The sequence below is a fragment of the Juglans microcarpa x Juglans regia genome, chromosome 4D, assembly GCF_004785595.1.
Source record: "Juglans microcarpa x Juglans regia isolate MS1-56 chromosome 4D, Jm3101_v1.0, whole genome shotgun sequence".
Classification (NCBI taxonomy): domain Eukaryota; kingdom Viridiplantae; phylum Streptophyta; class Magnoliopsida; order Fagales; family Juglandaceae; genus Juglans; species Juglans microcarpa x Juglans regia.
The window spans coordinates 30,257,140-30,271,305 of NC_054600.1; positions in this window are offsets into that span (position 1 = coordinate 30,257,140).

The window sequence follows — 14,166 nt, forward strand, 5'->3', positions numbered from 1 at the left end:
AATAATAATAATAATAATCCCCGCCCCTCCCATCTAGTTGTTCTCTCTCCCCTATTTTTATATGAAAAATTCTACTATACCGTCCAAATCATACCATTCGATTTTACCGTTTGATATTTTTTTTTACCGAATGATGAAGAAAATAATTTTAAATATATTGATATATTTTTTTATTTTTTAAAAATATTTAAATATATTAAAAAAATTTAAATAAAAATAAAATTTAATTTTATAACTAGCGATAACATCGAGTGGTGCAACTCGGGCAACATAATAGCACCACTCTTTTTATAAAGAGTAGCACTAGCGTGCTGCAAGTGACCGCTAGTGCAAAATTAGTTTTTTTTTATCTAATTTTTTTATTCACATTTTTTATCTTTTTTAAATATTTTAAAAAAATACATCAATACACTTAAAATTACTTCCTTAATTACTAAGTAAAAAAAATTGACAAGCGGTCAAACTGAACAGTATGAATGAGGCGGCAAACTAGCTTTATTGTTTTATGAAAATCAATTTCAATCTATATATATATATAATTTTTCTCATAAATTACTATTTACCATTCTATACTCTCATATCTTATGAAAAACACCCACATACCCTATGAAAAAATTATAAGTGTGGAGTGTGGGAGTGAATAGTAACTGATGCATAGCATTCCTCATATATATATATATATATATTAAAAATCATCCTCATGAGCTACTATTTACTACTTACACTCTATAAAAAATATCTTACATCCTATTAAAAAAAACTATCGATATTAGGGTGAATAGTAGCTGATGTCTAGCATTCTTCTATATATATATAAATTATGAAAAATATTTTAGGCACGAAATGATTATATAAAAGTAAATTCTCAAACTGAAGATATGTCTTGATATGGTACATTAAATTATAAAGTTACTTTCATTATAAAATAGATCTAACAGATTTTATAAAATCACGTCAATTTATATATTTGTTTTTTTATAATTTTTTTTTTATATATGCAGCACTTCTCATATATTATAATTATTTATCCAGTTGGGACAGCTGATTTGTTGCTTCTCTTTATTGTTGCCAACATTTTCCTATACTAAAATAAGGTTTATGAATGTGCCCCCACATTAGTGAATAGTGGCCATGATGGGGTCAGCGACACGATAAAAAAATGGACGTTTTTCTGAACAAAAGATGGACCTCATATCATTATGAGATTGCCACTTCTATTAAAATAATAATAATAATTTAATATTCAACGGACTTCATTGTTTGGGTAGGTTTTTTAGTGTGATCATTTCTACCAATTTCGTGTATATTTTTATGATGCTATTTATTTTAAATTAAATTCAGAGGATTTTATTATCGACAAATAAGCGAAAGGATCATATACAAGGAATATACATGAAAAACTATAATTAACACTTTATTTTCCTATATAATTGATTGATCCAACATTTTATTGCGATAAAAGTTCCAAGTTTGATAGATCTTCAAGAGTTATTGGGATGAGAAAAATATAGATAATAATTATTTGAATGAGATTTTTGCTATGACCAATACTATACTTACCGAAAATATGTTTCGAATGTGTGGTGAAAGATATATTTTACATTTTTATTTTTCTTTTCTTTTTTTTCATGTATTTTTTTTATCATCATAAATATTTTTTAAAAAAATAAAAAAATTTACAACATCATTAAAAAATAATTTCTTAATTACTGACTAAAAAGAAAGAAGAAGTCATTTGGGACACTTTTTGCCCAAAGCATTTCTCTTTTGCCATAGACCACTTCATGTCATGTCTGACTTTTGCCGGCATTTGTTTTCACAATTCTTTATAACTTATATCATTTTATCTTATCATTATAATTTTTTTAAATGTTTATATAAAATAAAATAAATAATTTAATTTTTTTAAATTTTAAAATAAAAATAATATTAAAAAATATATTTTAATAATATTTTATTTTAATTTTAATTTTGATATCAACTCCTCTGCAAGAAAATGAGATGGGTCCCTGTAAATGGGTTATCATGCTTTAGCTATTTGTTTTTCTACTCACTCGTGTTGTTTGCATCAAAAATTCTTCTATTGAAAGGAACAGTTAATTTAGTTTATTAAAAGGTAATATTTTAATAATATTTTATCATCTCAAATTAAATCAATTTAATTTAATATCTAAATGCAATCTAAAACTACAGAATTTTCACCCATTTCTCTATTATTTGAATGTTCGCGGTGGAGAATAAACGTGATACTTATTTTTTTTTTCTCTTTTTCTCTGCTCCCAGCTAGCTAGCTAATAGATCCAAATCCCCTCCTAATCCCTGCATGTTCCTAACCCCCTCGTGATCAGAAACAAAATAACTTCCGAACAGCAACAGAAGAGACGAATAAAACAGTTAAGATCTAGACCACTTGATCAGATCAATCGTGTATATTTTAAAACTCAATCAATGCAGATGGAAAATCATGTGCAACAACGAGGCACGGGCGGCGAAACTAACTCGTTTGTCTTTTTGTCTTTCAGAAGGGGTGATAGGAGATAATATGAGATAAAATTAAAGTTAAAAGTTAAAAATTAAATAAAATATTATTATAAAATATTTTTTTAATATTATTTTTATTTTAAAATTTATAAAAGTTAAATTATTTAGTTTACTTTAGATAAAAATTTAAAAAATTTATAATAATCAAATCAGATGAATTGAAAATTTTCTTAAAAACAAATGAATCCTCCTAAATCCATCCCATCGAATCGTTCTCTAACCAATCAATTTTAAAATTTTAAATAAAAAATATATATATAGAAAAGGGATAATAAATCTTATGTTAACGAAAGAACATTATCTTGTCCGCAACCCCTTGACAACCAGAACCACGGAGTCTCCAGGCCAATGAGCATGAAGCTATTTCTCGTTTTTTTTTTTTTTTTTTTTTTTAATCTTCTTCTTCTTCTTCTTCTTCTTCCTCCCTTTCTCCCTAAATAAGCATTCCTAAGAGGGGAAAGAGACGATAATTGGAAAGATAACAAATTCAAGAATAACGTAGAGAAAATTCAAAAAAACATCGAATAACGTAAATGATGATTTTGAAAATATTAGAATTATATTAAAATCCATAGTGATGGAATAAAACCTAATTTGAATAGTCAGATACTCCAATTTCATCTCATCTCATATCAATATCCAAACGTAAATAGTTTTTTATTTTTTATTTTTTATTTTTTTTATCTAATCATTAAAACTTTATCAAATTTCTAAACAAAACACAACAAATAATTTAACTTTTTTAAATACCAAAAGAAAAATAATATTTTAATAATATTTTAACTTTTGAATATTTTATTTAATTTTTCTCTCATTTTTCAAAACTTTATAAACATCTTAACTCAAATCATTTTACTATTATTAGCAAATCAATTTACAATTATTTACAGATAATCTCATTTCATCTCAATATCCAAAACAAGCCTAAGTACTCCACATTAAAAATGAAAATTTTCATTATGAAAATATTGCCAAAATAGAAAAAATATACTTATTAAATAATATCAGGTTTTAAGTCACTACCCGAATAATACAAGATATATTGTGCCGAAGAGGTCAAAAAACAATTTAAATTTTAGATTTGAAAGAGGAGACCTTAATTTAAGGCTTGAAACAAAGATCATGACATACATATGCGTAGTTCTACAGGTACTTCTGAATATTATCAAGGTATTAATTTTAAATCATCGTCTAAGAATCTGACAACTCAGCATCTTTAAATTGACAATTTATTCTTGAAAATACATGTCGGTCCATGTTGCTGCTTGTAACTTTTAACAATGAAGATCAGGGTTTTGAAATTTGAATACCTTGACTGTCCGACCGCTATTTACAGTGCCGGAATAGTAACCACCACGGAAAAGATAGGTGTTTAATATCGAGTTGAATACCGGTCATTTCGATGCATTTCAGTTAATACTAGTCGATTTTTAGTATATTGGCCGAAATTTTGTATTTTTGTATTTTTAGTATATTTTCATAATTTTCACTCTAATTTTTACATTTGAATACTATTTTCTTAACTTTTTTTTAACCTTCTTTTCTCTAGAATTGAAAATTAAATCACTATTCCCCTTTTCATAATGAAAATGAGTGATTATTTTTTTAATAGTTCAAATGAAAATTTAGAAGCATCATTGAGTTTTATAAATAAGTATTTTAACTTTTTAAAATTTGCATTGATGTTATTTTAAAATATAATTCATATATACATAATTAATATAGGGTATCTCAAAACGGTACTGATAACAAAATATTTTATTGCAATGCCTTAACCAAAGCGATATTTAGAACTCCGAAAAGATATAACTACATATTAAAGTGTATAAAAGCTTTAATTAATAGTATTCCATTCTAAATATCCAAACAAATACATTCTACACCTTGGGATTATCACTGATTTTGTACTTTAAGTCTTAAAGTATTAAAATAAATATAATAAATACTATTTTAAGCAACAAAAAATTCATCCTTTACATCTTTCATGAAAATATTATTATGGATGTTTTGCTCATTTTTTATCTTCTTATATGCCTTAACAATCAAAATTAGAAGACAATACGAAATACAAAAGTTTTTTATAATTTCAAAATTGCAGAATAGGTAATTTTGCAAGAGTAATGATACACTTATAATTATTTTACAACTCATTTTATATCAATTGTAACATTTCATTAAAAAATAATTTCAATTTTACTTGACTATTATTTATTTTAAAACTTAGCTACTCATAATCATCACACATCACACACTATACTTATTTTTATTTATTTTTAGTTTTATTATTCTTAAACTAATTAAATTCTTCAACTCAACATCCATATATCACATATTTTGTAAGAGAAAGAAATTAAAAATTAAAAAAAATTACTGTTATGTATAATGTGAAGAAAATGAATAATTTTTTTTTTCATTTTAAATAGAATTGTAAATTAGTTGTCAAGTAATACTATTACTGTAATAGTAAGTTGAGTAACACTACACTCACAGAAAAAGTATCTCGAAAGTATGTATGATAAATGCATTTTTTTTTTTATGTATTTTTTTAATTATTATAAATATTTAAAAAAATATAAAATTTATAATATTATTAAAAAATACTTTATTAATCACTGACAAAAATTTCGAGACACATTTTCAGGCACTTTTTCGGTGGGTATTGCTTTCTTTGTTTTTGTTTTTTTTTTTTTTTTTGAAAACGGTGGGTTTAGTATTTCTACAGTAAGTTTATAAATTTTTTTTTGAATAAAGTAATATTTTCTTTATTCTGTCCCTGCAAGGCCATTATGCACACGCACGCAGGCACGCACGAAAAGTTGGAGAGAGAGAGAGGAACAGAAGGCGGTCATTATCTAGATTGTTGCCAGCGTTAGGGACGAGGAGACAGCTATCAGGGCGTCTAGTTTTATGAATAAAAACTGTACAGGTCCCTGATCTGGCAGTCTTTCCCACGTGGGGTTCTATCACTCTTACAGTACTATGAGCTGGATTTCCATCTACTCTCTCTCTCTCTATTCCATCTTTCATATATATTTAAGGTGACCCACTTGCAGGCTTCGATCATAAACCAAAGTACCGAACTAGGGTGACAATACGTGACTTAGGTTGTGTTGGGAAATCACTTCCCTAATATTTAATATCTTTTTATTATTTTTTTCACAACTTTTTTACTATTATCACAAATAATCTGTAACTATCTTACTTTCTAAACATAACGTCTCATTTTGGATACAAAAGTTTTTAAACTCATCTCATCTATTTATTATAATTTTTAAAATTTATATACAAAATAAAATAAACAATTTTAAATTACAAAATAATATTATATATTAAAAATAATATTTTAACAATATTTTATTCAATATTCATATTAACTCACAATCCAAACTGCACCTTAAGCAAAATTTAGTGAGTTTAGATTTGATACAAATAAATTCAAAGAAAAATATATTAGTCCGCTTAACCGGTCGATATCGAGATTAATAAATGGATCAATCAACTTAATCCAAACTCAATCTATAACAGTCAGTTTAAATTTTATTTTAAAATTATTATTATTGAGTATTAATATTGATATTTTTCAATATGCTTATATTTTATTATTGAGATTGTAATTATAAACCTATACTTATATTTGTTATTGTTGGATTTGTAAAATTAATTTTATTATAGGTTAAAATATAAAAAATATTAATATTTTTCATCAGTAGGTAATCTTGGCCCGTTTGGTTACCTAGAACATCTCAATATATCTCTCAACAATAGTAAAATAGTTTGAATTAAAATATTTTACTGGGTTTTGAAAAATAAAAAATAAAAAATTGAATAAAAATATTATAAAATTACAAAATTATTTGAATATTATTTTGTTTTGAAATCGAAAAAAGTAGTATTATTTTTTGTGTTTTGTTTGTGAGTTTGGAAAAGTTGTAATGATTAAATAAAAAAATTAAAAATTGAAAATTGAAAAATGTAATGTGTTTGAGTGATATTTGAGAATGAAATATCTAAGAATGTTTGAGAACAGTCGTGTTGCCAAACAGACTCTTAGCTGAATATCAAAACTTCTCATAATTTTCTTAACAAGTATCAAATGAGCAATACAGTGTTGATCTATTTCTAATCAAGTATAAAACGGATTATCCGATCCGATCCATTATTTAAATAAGTTATATTAGAATTTGAAAGCTGATTTATATAATCAAATATTCATAACATGACACAAATACAAGCTGTGAACACGAACTACTACCCCTATGTAACCGTACCTCACCAAGTATTGTATCATACCATTTAAAAAAAAAAAAATACTTTTTCCATATTTTAAAGCCGAGTTTCTGTGCAAAGTAGAGATCCAGCAAGTCGTTTCCCAAGTACCAACTTGCTCTGAGCATATAAAAACTTTCAAATCAACACTCTAATACTGTTCCTCAAAGTGCCCCATTTGCGGGGGCAACGTTCCGTTCTTCTTACCCCAGGGAAGAGGAGGAATTGGCCCTGAAACATAAATCATATCATTGTATTAGAGAAGAACTTCCAGATGAGATTCTTTTCATGATATGATTCCAGGCTGAAATTTCCACGCAATCTACATATGCTTGCTCCCTTTTCCTCGTGATTTCATTTCTTAATTAACTACCCTTATTTTCAGAGATGATGACCACCTAATCATCTACACCGTCAAATTTGTATCTTCCGGACTCGGATATTCATTGCTAGTCTACCTTGCATGCTTTGCTATAATTAGTTTAGTGGTAAGTAAAAAATCATATTTAATAATTTGGTGTGATTTCTCGATGAAATGAAGTTAATTAAGCAATTTTCTTTACCATTTTTTTTTATAATTTTTATCTTATAATTATTTTTGCATGTTGGGCGAACTTTCGCGAGCAAAGATATGTGTCTGCGCCAACCTTGGGCCTATGGTCTCTAAATAAGCTGTCCTGTCTATTAGCTTAAGGTCTGCAATTAAACTTCATAACCAGAGAATGGGCCTAAGGCCTTATATATGGTCAGAACATTCGGACCAACTTTTATTTAGATGAGGAATGTTGCATTCCGTAATCTTAGTAATATTTCTCATCCGTGGTGCAGAATACCGTAATTTGAAAACTTGAACTATATAACTCTGTGTATTTTAAAGAAGAAATAAACTAATTACAACGTATCATTGATAAGCCAGATTTATTCAATCTCAAAATGAAAATGCCTTTGATCTCCCTTGATAGATTCTGAAACTCTTCATTACGTCCGTTAGCCCCTAGCCCGTTTGGCCCAATAATCTGCCTTGGTTAACTCTCATCTATTGTTTGTATAAGTACCAGGCCCAAGACTTCATGGGTTCTTAACAAATGGCCCATATAAAATATTCAGTTTCTGAAGTTTCTCTAGCTAGCTAGTGGCCCTAAACCTTGCCTCTCTTTTTAAATTTATTTCTCTCTCTCTCTCCCACTCGTATTTTTTCATGTGGTTGGTGAAAATATTTAATGACTTCCTTGCTTTCATAGTTATGACTTATAAGCCTTTAGACAAGTAAATGCTTATATATTCCTTTGTTATGGCTACTATATAACTCAAAAATAAAACTTCTAAATATAAGTCTCACATTGCTACATGCCACTTAGAAATATGTAATTTTATCTTTTCACCATTTTCATAATAAATATGAAGATAAAAAAGTAAAATCATATGTTTTTAAGTGGTGTATAGAGTGTAGGGCTTCTATGTAGCATGACTCTATAAGAAATTAGCTAAAGAGACCATAAATAATGAACCTGATCAAATGTGTAGTTGGCATGTGACGACTTCACATGAATGGCAAATTAACCATATAATTAGTAGTCTTTTTTCAATGGTTTGGTGCCATTTTGAATTAGCTAAGTTTCAAGATTGTTGTAATTATTTTGGGTATGAAGAGTTTGGCTTGAAATCGTATAAGAGGGAGCGCCTGGGAGCAAGATTCGGTGTGTAAAAACGTTTTACACCACCCAATCACGAGATGACACATATAAGTTTCAACTAATGTGAACTAAAATTAATTCCAGGGGAATAATCAATTTGGGAGGAACTTTCTCCCCTCTTGAGACCTTTCTCTCTCTCTCACTCAGGCCGAAGTGAGGAACCTCACCCTTCAATATAGCTGCAAACAACAAGACATGAAACTGAACAGAATCAAAAGTTGGCTGCCTAAGAGTAGAACAAAATTTAGACTTAGAATTTCAACACACAATTATAATGACAGGGTTAAAAGCATTGATCAGCATTATCCAAATAATAGTTGCTGAAGTCATATTTTTGTTTTTTTTTTTTCTTTTCTCATTCTCCTGAAAGTTCAACTCTTTTGTGAAAATCATTTGGTACCCCTCAACAGAGATATGTTATAGTAGAAAAAAATACTTATGGATGGATGGGTTTGAAACTCAACGACAAACTTTTTCGCGACCTGTTGAGAAGAGAGAAATCGACGAGTTCGCAATCTCTAGCTGAAGGAGGTGGGTTAAAAAACGACTTGCGACCTGTTGAGAAGAGATCTTGGCTGCTGCTTCTGTTGGATAAAGAGAGAGAGTGCGAGAGAAGTTCTCATCCCACGGTGGTGGTACCAACGAACAAAGTCTGAGAGAAAGAGAGAGAAGCAGCTAAGACCAAATGGGGTGTTTGGATAGAGAGAGAGTGTGAGAGAGAGACTAAGATTGCAAGGGAAAACCTTCTGGCCTCTGGAGAATGAGAGAGTAACAAGAAAAAATGTCTTCAACTCGCACCCACGGTAAATTATATAAGTCTCTTACGTGCCTGGTTTTTATTGGTTGGTGTAAATTAGAAGTTTACACCCCCCGATTTGAAGCTTTTTCCCCGTATAAGAACTTGCAGCAATGGTTAAGCGCTTAGAATTTACCAGCGGAAGGTACTCTTCACTGGCTCTTCTTAAAACTGTTCGGAAGAGAACGATGAGAATTAAGTTGCATGTCAAATTCACGTACTAGGTACGAATTAGCTGGGTTCCCATGCAGAATCGATATGTCGACTCTGCTTTCATTGATGACTTTTCTCGGGATATTACAAGGTTATGGGGCTTTAGTCGGTTAGTCCTCTCCACAAACTAACTGCCACCGCCCCACCTGCCTTATCATGAACACCATTGCACCGGAATCTGGAAGGCAATGATTGACAGCTGTCATGGAAGAAAGAATTGCATACTTCTACTCGATGATATCAACAACTGTAGTGATCAAAAGTTATGGCCGTAGCTCTGCCCCAATGGATTTTGGGCTTTTTTTTTTAACAAAAAAAAAAATGGTATGGGACCAGGAATGGTGATTGATTTGACCCATGTCTTGTGCCAAAATCCGACCACTACGCTAGCCCATGTGTTGATCTTTATGTAACATTTTCTGGGTTTATAATTTTAATCCTTTCTTTTTTGTTGTCGTATGCTTCCATATATCTCGTTCAGGTTTTAAATGGCATTTGCTTTATAGTTAGTTTCCGTAATTGATCCATAGACGCAGTTGCTCGATCTGTATATTTTTTCTTCTTCATTGAAGGGTTAAAATTTTCAATTTTCTTATGTGAGGCACAGCCAACCCAGTAGTGCTAAACACCAAATATGGAAAAGAAGGTGTCCCCGGCCAGATTTAACACCTCACATGCAAATGCTGGGGCCCCGAGGTTCTTGTGGGTGAGCGGGGCAGCTTACAGTAACGTGCTGAGGTTGCCATTTGTGCAATTATTATTGCATTGAAAGCGAGGGTTTTGCCACTTCGTTTGGTGAACTTGTTAGACCCTCAGACTTTAGTGTTCTAATCCTACGTGATGATGATGCGTTGCTGCCAAAAAAAAAAACACCACAGTCATGGACATCAGCCGAAGTACATACGGTTAATTTTCCACCAGGTTTTGATTCATTTTACTGTCTAATCATCGGGAGTGGGTACGTATTTTCTATAGAAAATGATGGGATATAAGTCTGAGGCCATTTGATGTAGAAAGACAGCGCCTCTACATTGACACATGGGATATGAGGCCAAAGTTGTCCTTGTGTCCTTTCCCATTCCATAGTGAGCTCAATGGCTTTGTGCTTGAATTGGATTTTCATGCAACTTATCTGGATATGGGATAATACAGTAGTTTACTAGAGTGGGATCGATATGGGATAATACAAACCATGGAAATTGCTATTGTTCCCTGTATATCTCGAGACAAATTAAAGCATATTTATCTTATTTAGCACAAAAAGAACGTGAGGGAGTAGAGCTTGGGTCGTTTTGCAGACTCTGTCGAGGGCATCATGTTCTCTCTCCATTTTTCAAGTACAATCAGTCTCATAAAATCAATGCGTAGCCGGTTTAGTATCTTATGTATTCTTAAAATAATTCACTATTATTTTTTATTTTTTATCTATTATTTATTATTTTTTATTATTTTTTTATTATTTTTTTACTACTATTAACATAATATTAAAAATAATTCATTCTCGTTGGCATAGCCGCAATGCCATCAGAAGGAATACTTTTTATTATTATATATTTGATTTAAATATATATTAAATATCTCGTCCACATACACTTTACTGCTTCATGACTTGTGTCGGTTATAGGCTTAAAGCAAATAATTAAGTTTTGTCGAGAGATAATTGAGTTATCCAGCTAACAAAAGATTCCCTTGCACGCACTAAAAGGTACAAATACTACGCGCCAGCTTAAGATTTGTACAAATAAAATTATTACCTTTTAATGTAGTCTTTGTCTTTTCCTGATTATTCGTAAAGGTCATAAATTTTGATGATAAAACATAAGAAATCGCCCTCCAAATAGTTTATTAGATATTAGCAGTGGATTTAATAAAATTTGGTCAAAATTTAATTAAAAAATTTATTTTTATAAATTTAGTTAATTATTTTTTAATAACATCAAATAACAGACTCTCTAAATATATTATTATTCTATTAAAATATTGATTTTGACATTTTTATTTATTTTAATTCTAATTATAATTTGAATATTTATTTATTATTCAAAAATTATATATTAATTTCCTAACGTTCATATTATTCTTAACGGATATAATTTTCTAACAATTTTCACAACAATCATATTCTTTCAACCAATATATTTTTTTAAAAATCATTTTTTCAACAGTCATATATTTACAAGATATATATTTTTTCTGTAGTATTTTTGAACGAGAGGAACAACAAGCAGTGAAAAGTATATTATTTATGGTGAAAATAATATTTAATCATCCCAAGAAACTGATCAAATTTGGTCAGTGAATAAATTTTAAACTAAAATTACTATTTATTTATTGAGTCTATTATAATAAATTTTTGTACAATCTAATTAAATTGAGTCTGTCTTAGGCAACTTTTCTGGAAACTCCAAAACTTCGTTTCCCTCACATGGCTTCCACACTCCCATTTTTTGAATGGAGTAAAGAACCAAGCATAAATGAAAAGGAGGATTTTAAGATATGTTTTCGATTCCCCTTACCAAAGGTCGTCTGACTGTCTTATCGTATGACTATGAAGATCAATACTGGTAGACCGTAGACGAGTAGCTTAAGTACGCACAATGCACAATCAGAGGATGTCGGTGGCTGCGATGCTCTATAGATTGACTAATTAATACATTATTTAGATAATGAGATAAAATAATCTTAGATAAAAATTAAATAAAATATTATTAAAATATTATTTTTTTAATATTATTATTATTTTAAATTTTAAAAAATTGAATTGTTTATTATATTTTATGTAAAAATTTTAAAAAATTATAATGATAAGATAAGATGAAATATTTTTTCTATACATAAATTTTATATAATATTATACGTTATATTATACAAATATTTTTATTATAAAAAAGATGTATCGTAAATAACGTCAATTTTTACAAAAAGCCTATTATGTCATACCCTCCTCACTCGTACGTACATCTCCTTTCATTGGACGTCCTTAGTGACCCACGACACCCAAAACACAACAAAAAAAGGGAAAGAAAAAGTAGACCTGCAAGACCGTGGTGGTCCTGGTTTAGCTTATCATTTTGTCGACTCTCACTCTGCCATTTTGGCGTAAATCATGCATATTATGCGTGGACAGCGGAACTTTATACCTTTTTTAAATCATAATTTTATGTATAATTATAAAATATGTAAATATTGTTTAATTATTTTAAAAATAATAAGATTTTTTATTAAAAATTAATTTTTTATTTAAATCTTATATCTTATTTATTTTTTTTAAAACAATTACACGACGATTATATAATTTATAGTTACAAATATGTTTTCTATTTTTTAAGTCGAACAAACGATTCGTTGATAAGATCCTTTTCGTCCATGAGGTTCATTTCCCACCAATTCATATTGTTTTTTGTGAAGGGAGAAATATATATATATATATATATATATATATATATATTTTGGAGTCAAACATGGGATCAAGAGTCAAGACGCACTTAGTGGTTGGTAATTGTGGAATCCGGTGAATACGGATCTAAAACGTATAAAATATTCCCACCTGTTCTTATTTTAATGCAAAGCGACGTGAGTTTAACGTCGATTAAATATGTGGGTGTTCCAAACTAAGCTGTCTTAATTAGCTTCGTCGCGAGTTAATGACATTATTATATGAATGAAAGGCTGGTGAGTATATAGAAGTTGGGATCAGCTTTAAACAGTTGTTTAAATTCAAAGATGATTTAAAATGAATTGAGATAGTTTATAAATAATAGAATAAAAGTTAAATTAGTTATTATATTTTGCGTGAAAATTTATAAAAATTATTTTAAAATTTGAAAAAGTTTAATTATTTATTATATTTTATATAAAAATTTAAAAAAATTATAATAATAATATGAGATTAATTAAAATAAATTATAAATACAAACAGAAAAATTAAGAAAAATATTAACAATGTCGCAACAAATTTTAATAATAATAATAAAAAGTTTAGAAATGGCAGAAAAGCAACCCCACCGAAGCAGCTTTTGTGGGTTTGCTTTGGATACAACGGATCTTTCAAACTGGGTTTCAAGCACTTGAATTTTAGGTACGGAGGTAACATTGCCGGCTGAAATAATCGGCTGCAATGGGCCCGTTTAGGTAATGAATCGGGAATGTGGGCCATCTCATGATCTATTCCAGGGTGGGGTCCTTACTGGAATGAACTGTAAATACAGGCGTAGATAGCAGATGGCTATAGATCTCGAGATCCGGACAGGGGCGGCTCAATAGAATAATAATAGTATTTATTCATATATTATTCTTTTTATATTTGATTTTTTTAAAATTATTAGTATCAATAAAATTATATATTTTTATACTTTATTCTTAATGATTAAAGATATTAAAAAAATACTTACAAAAATAATAAAAAAAAAAAACTTAAAGTACATTTAAATAGTAGATGGATAGTAATAGAATAATAACCTTATCACTACCTGGTTCAATATATTTTACAATGACCACATCACACTTTAATTTAAAAATAATAATATTTAAATATTAAATAATACAATTTTATTAAAAATTTCTGAAATGTAAAATAAATATTAATAGTGTTCTGATTAATAATATCTATAAATACTATAACAATTTAAAAGAGAATCTAATTTTTTTTTATAAATA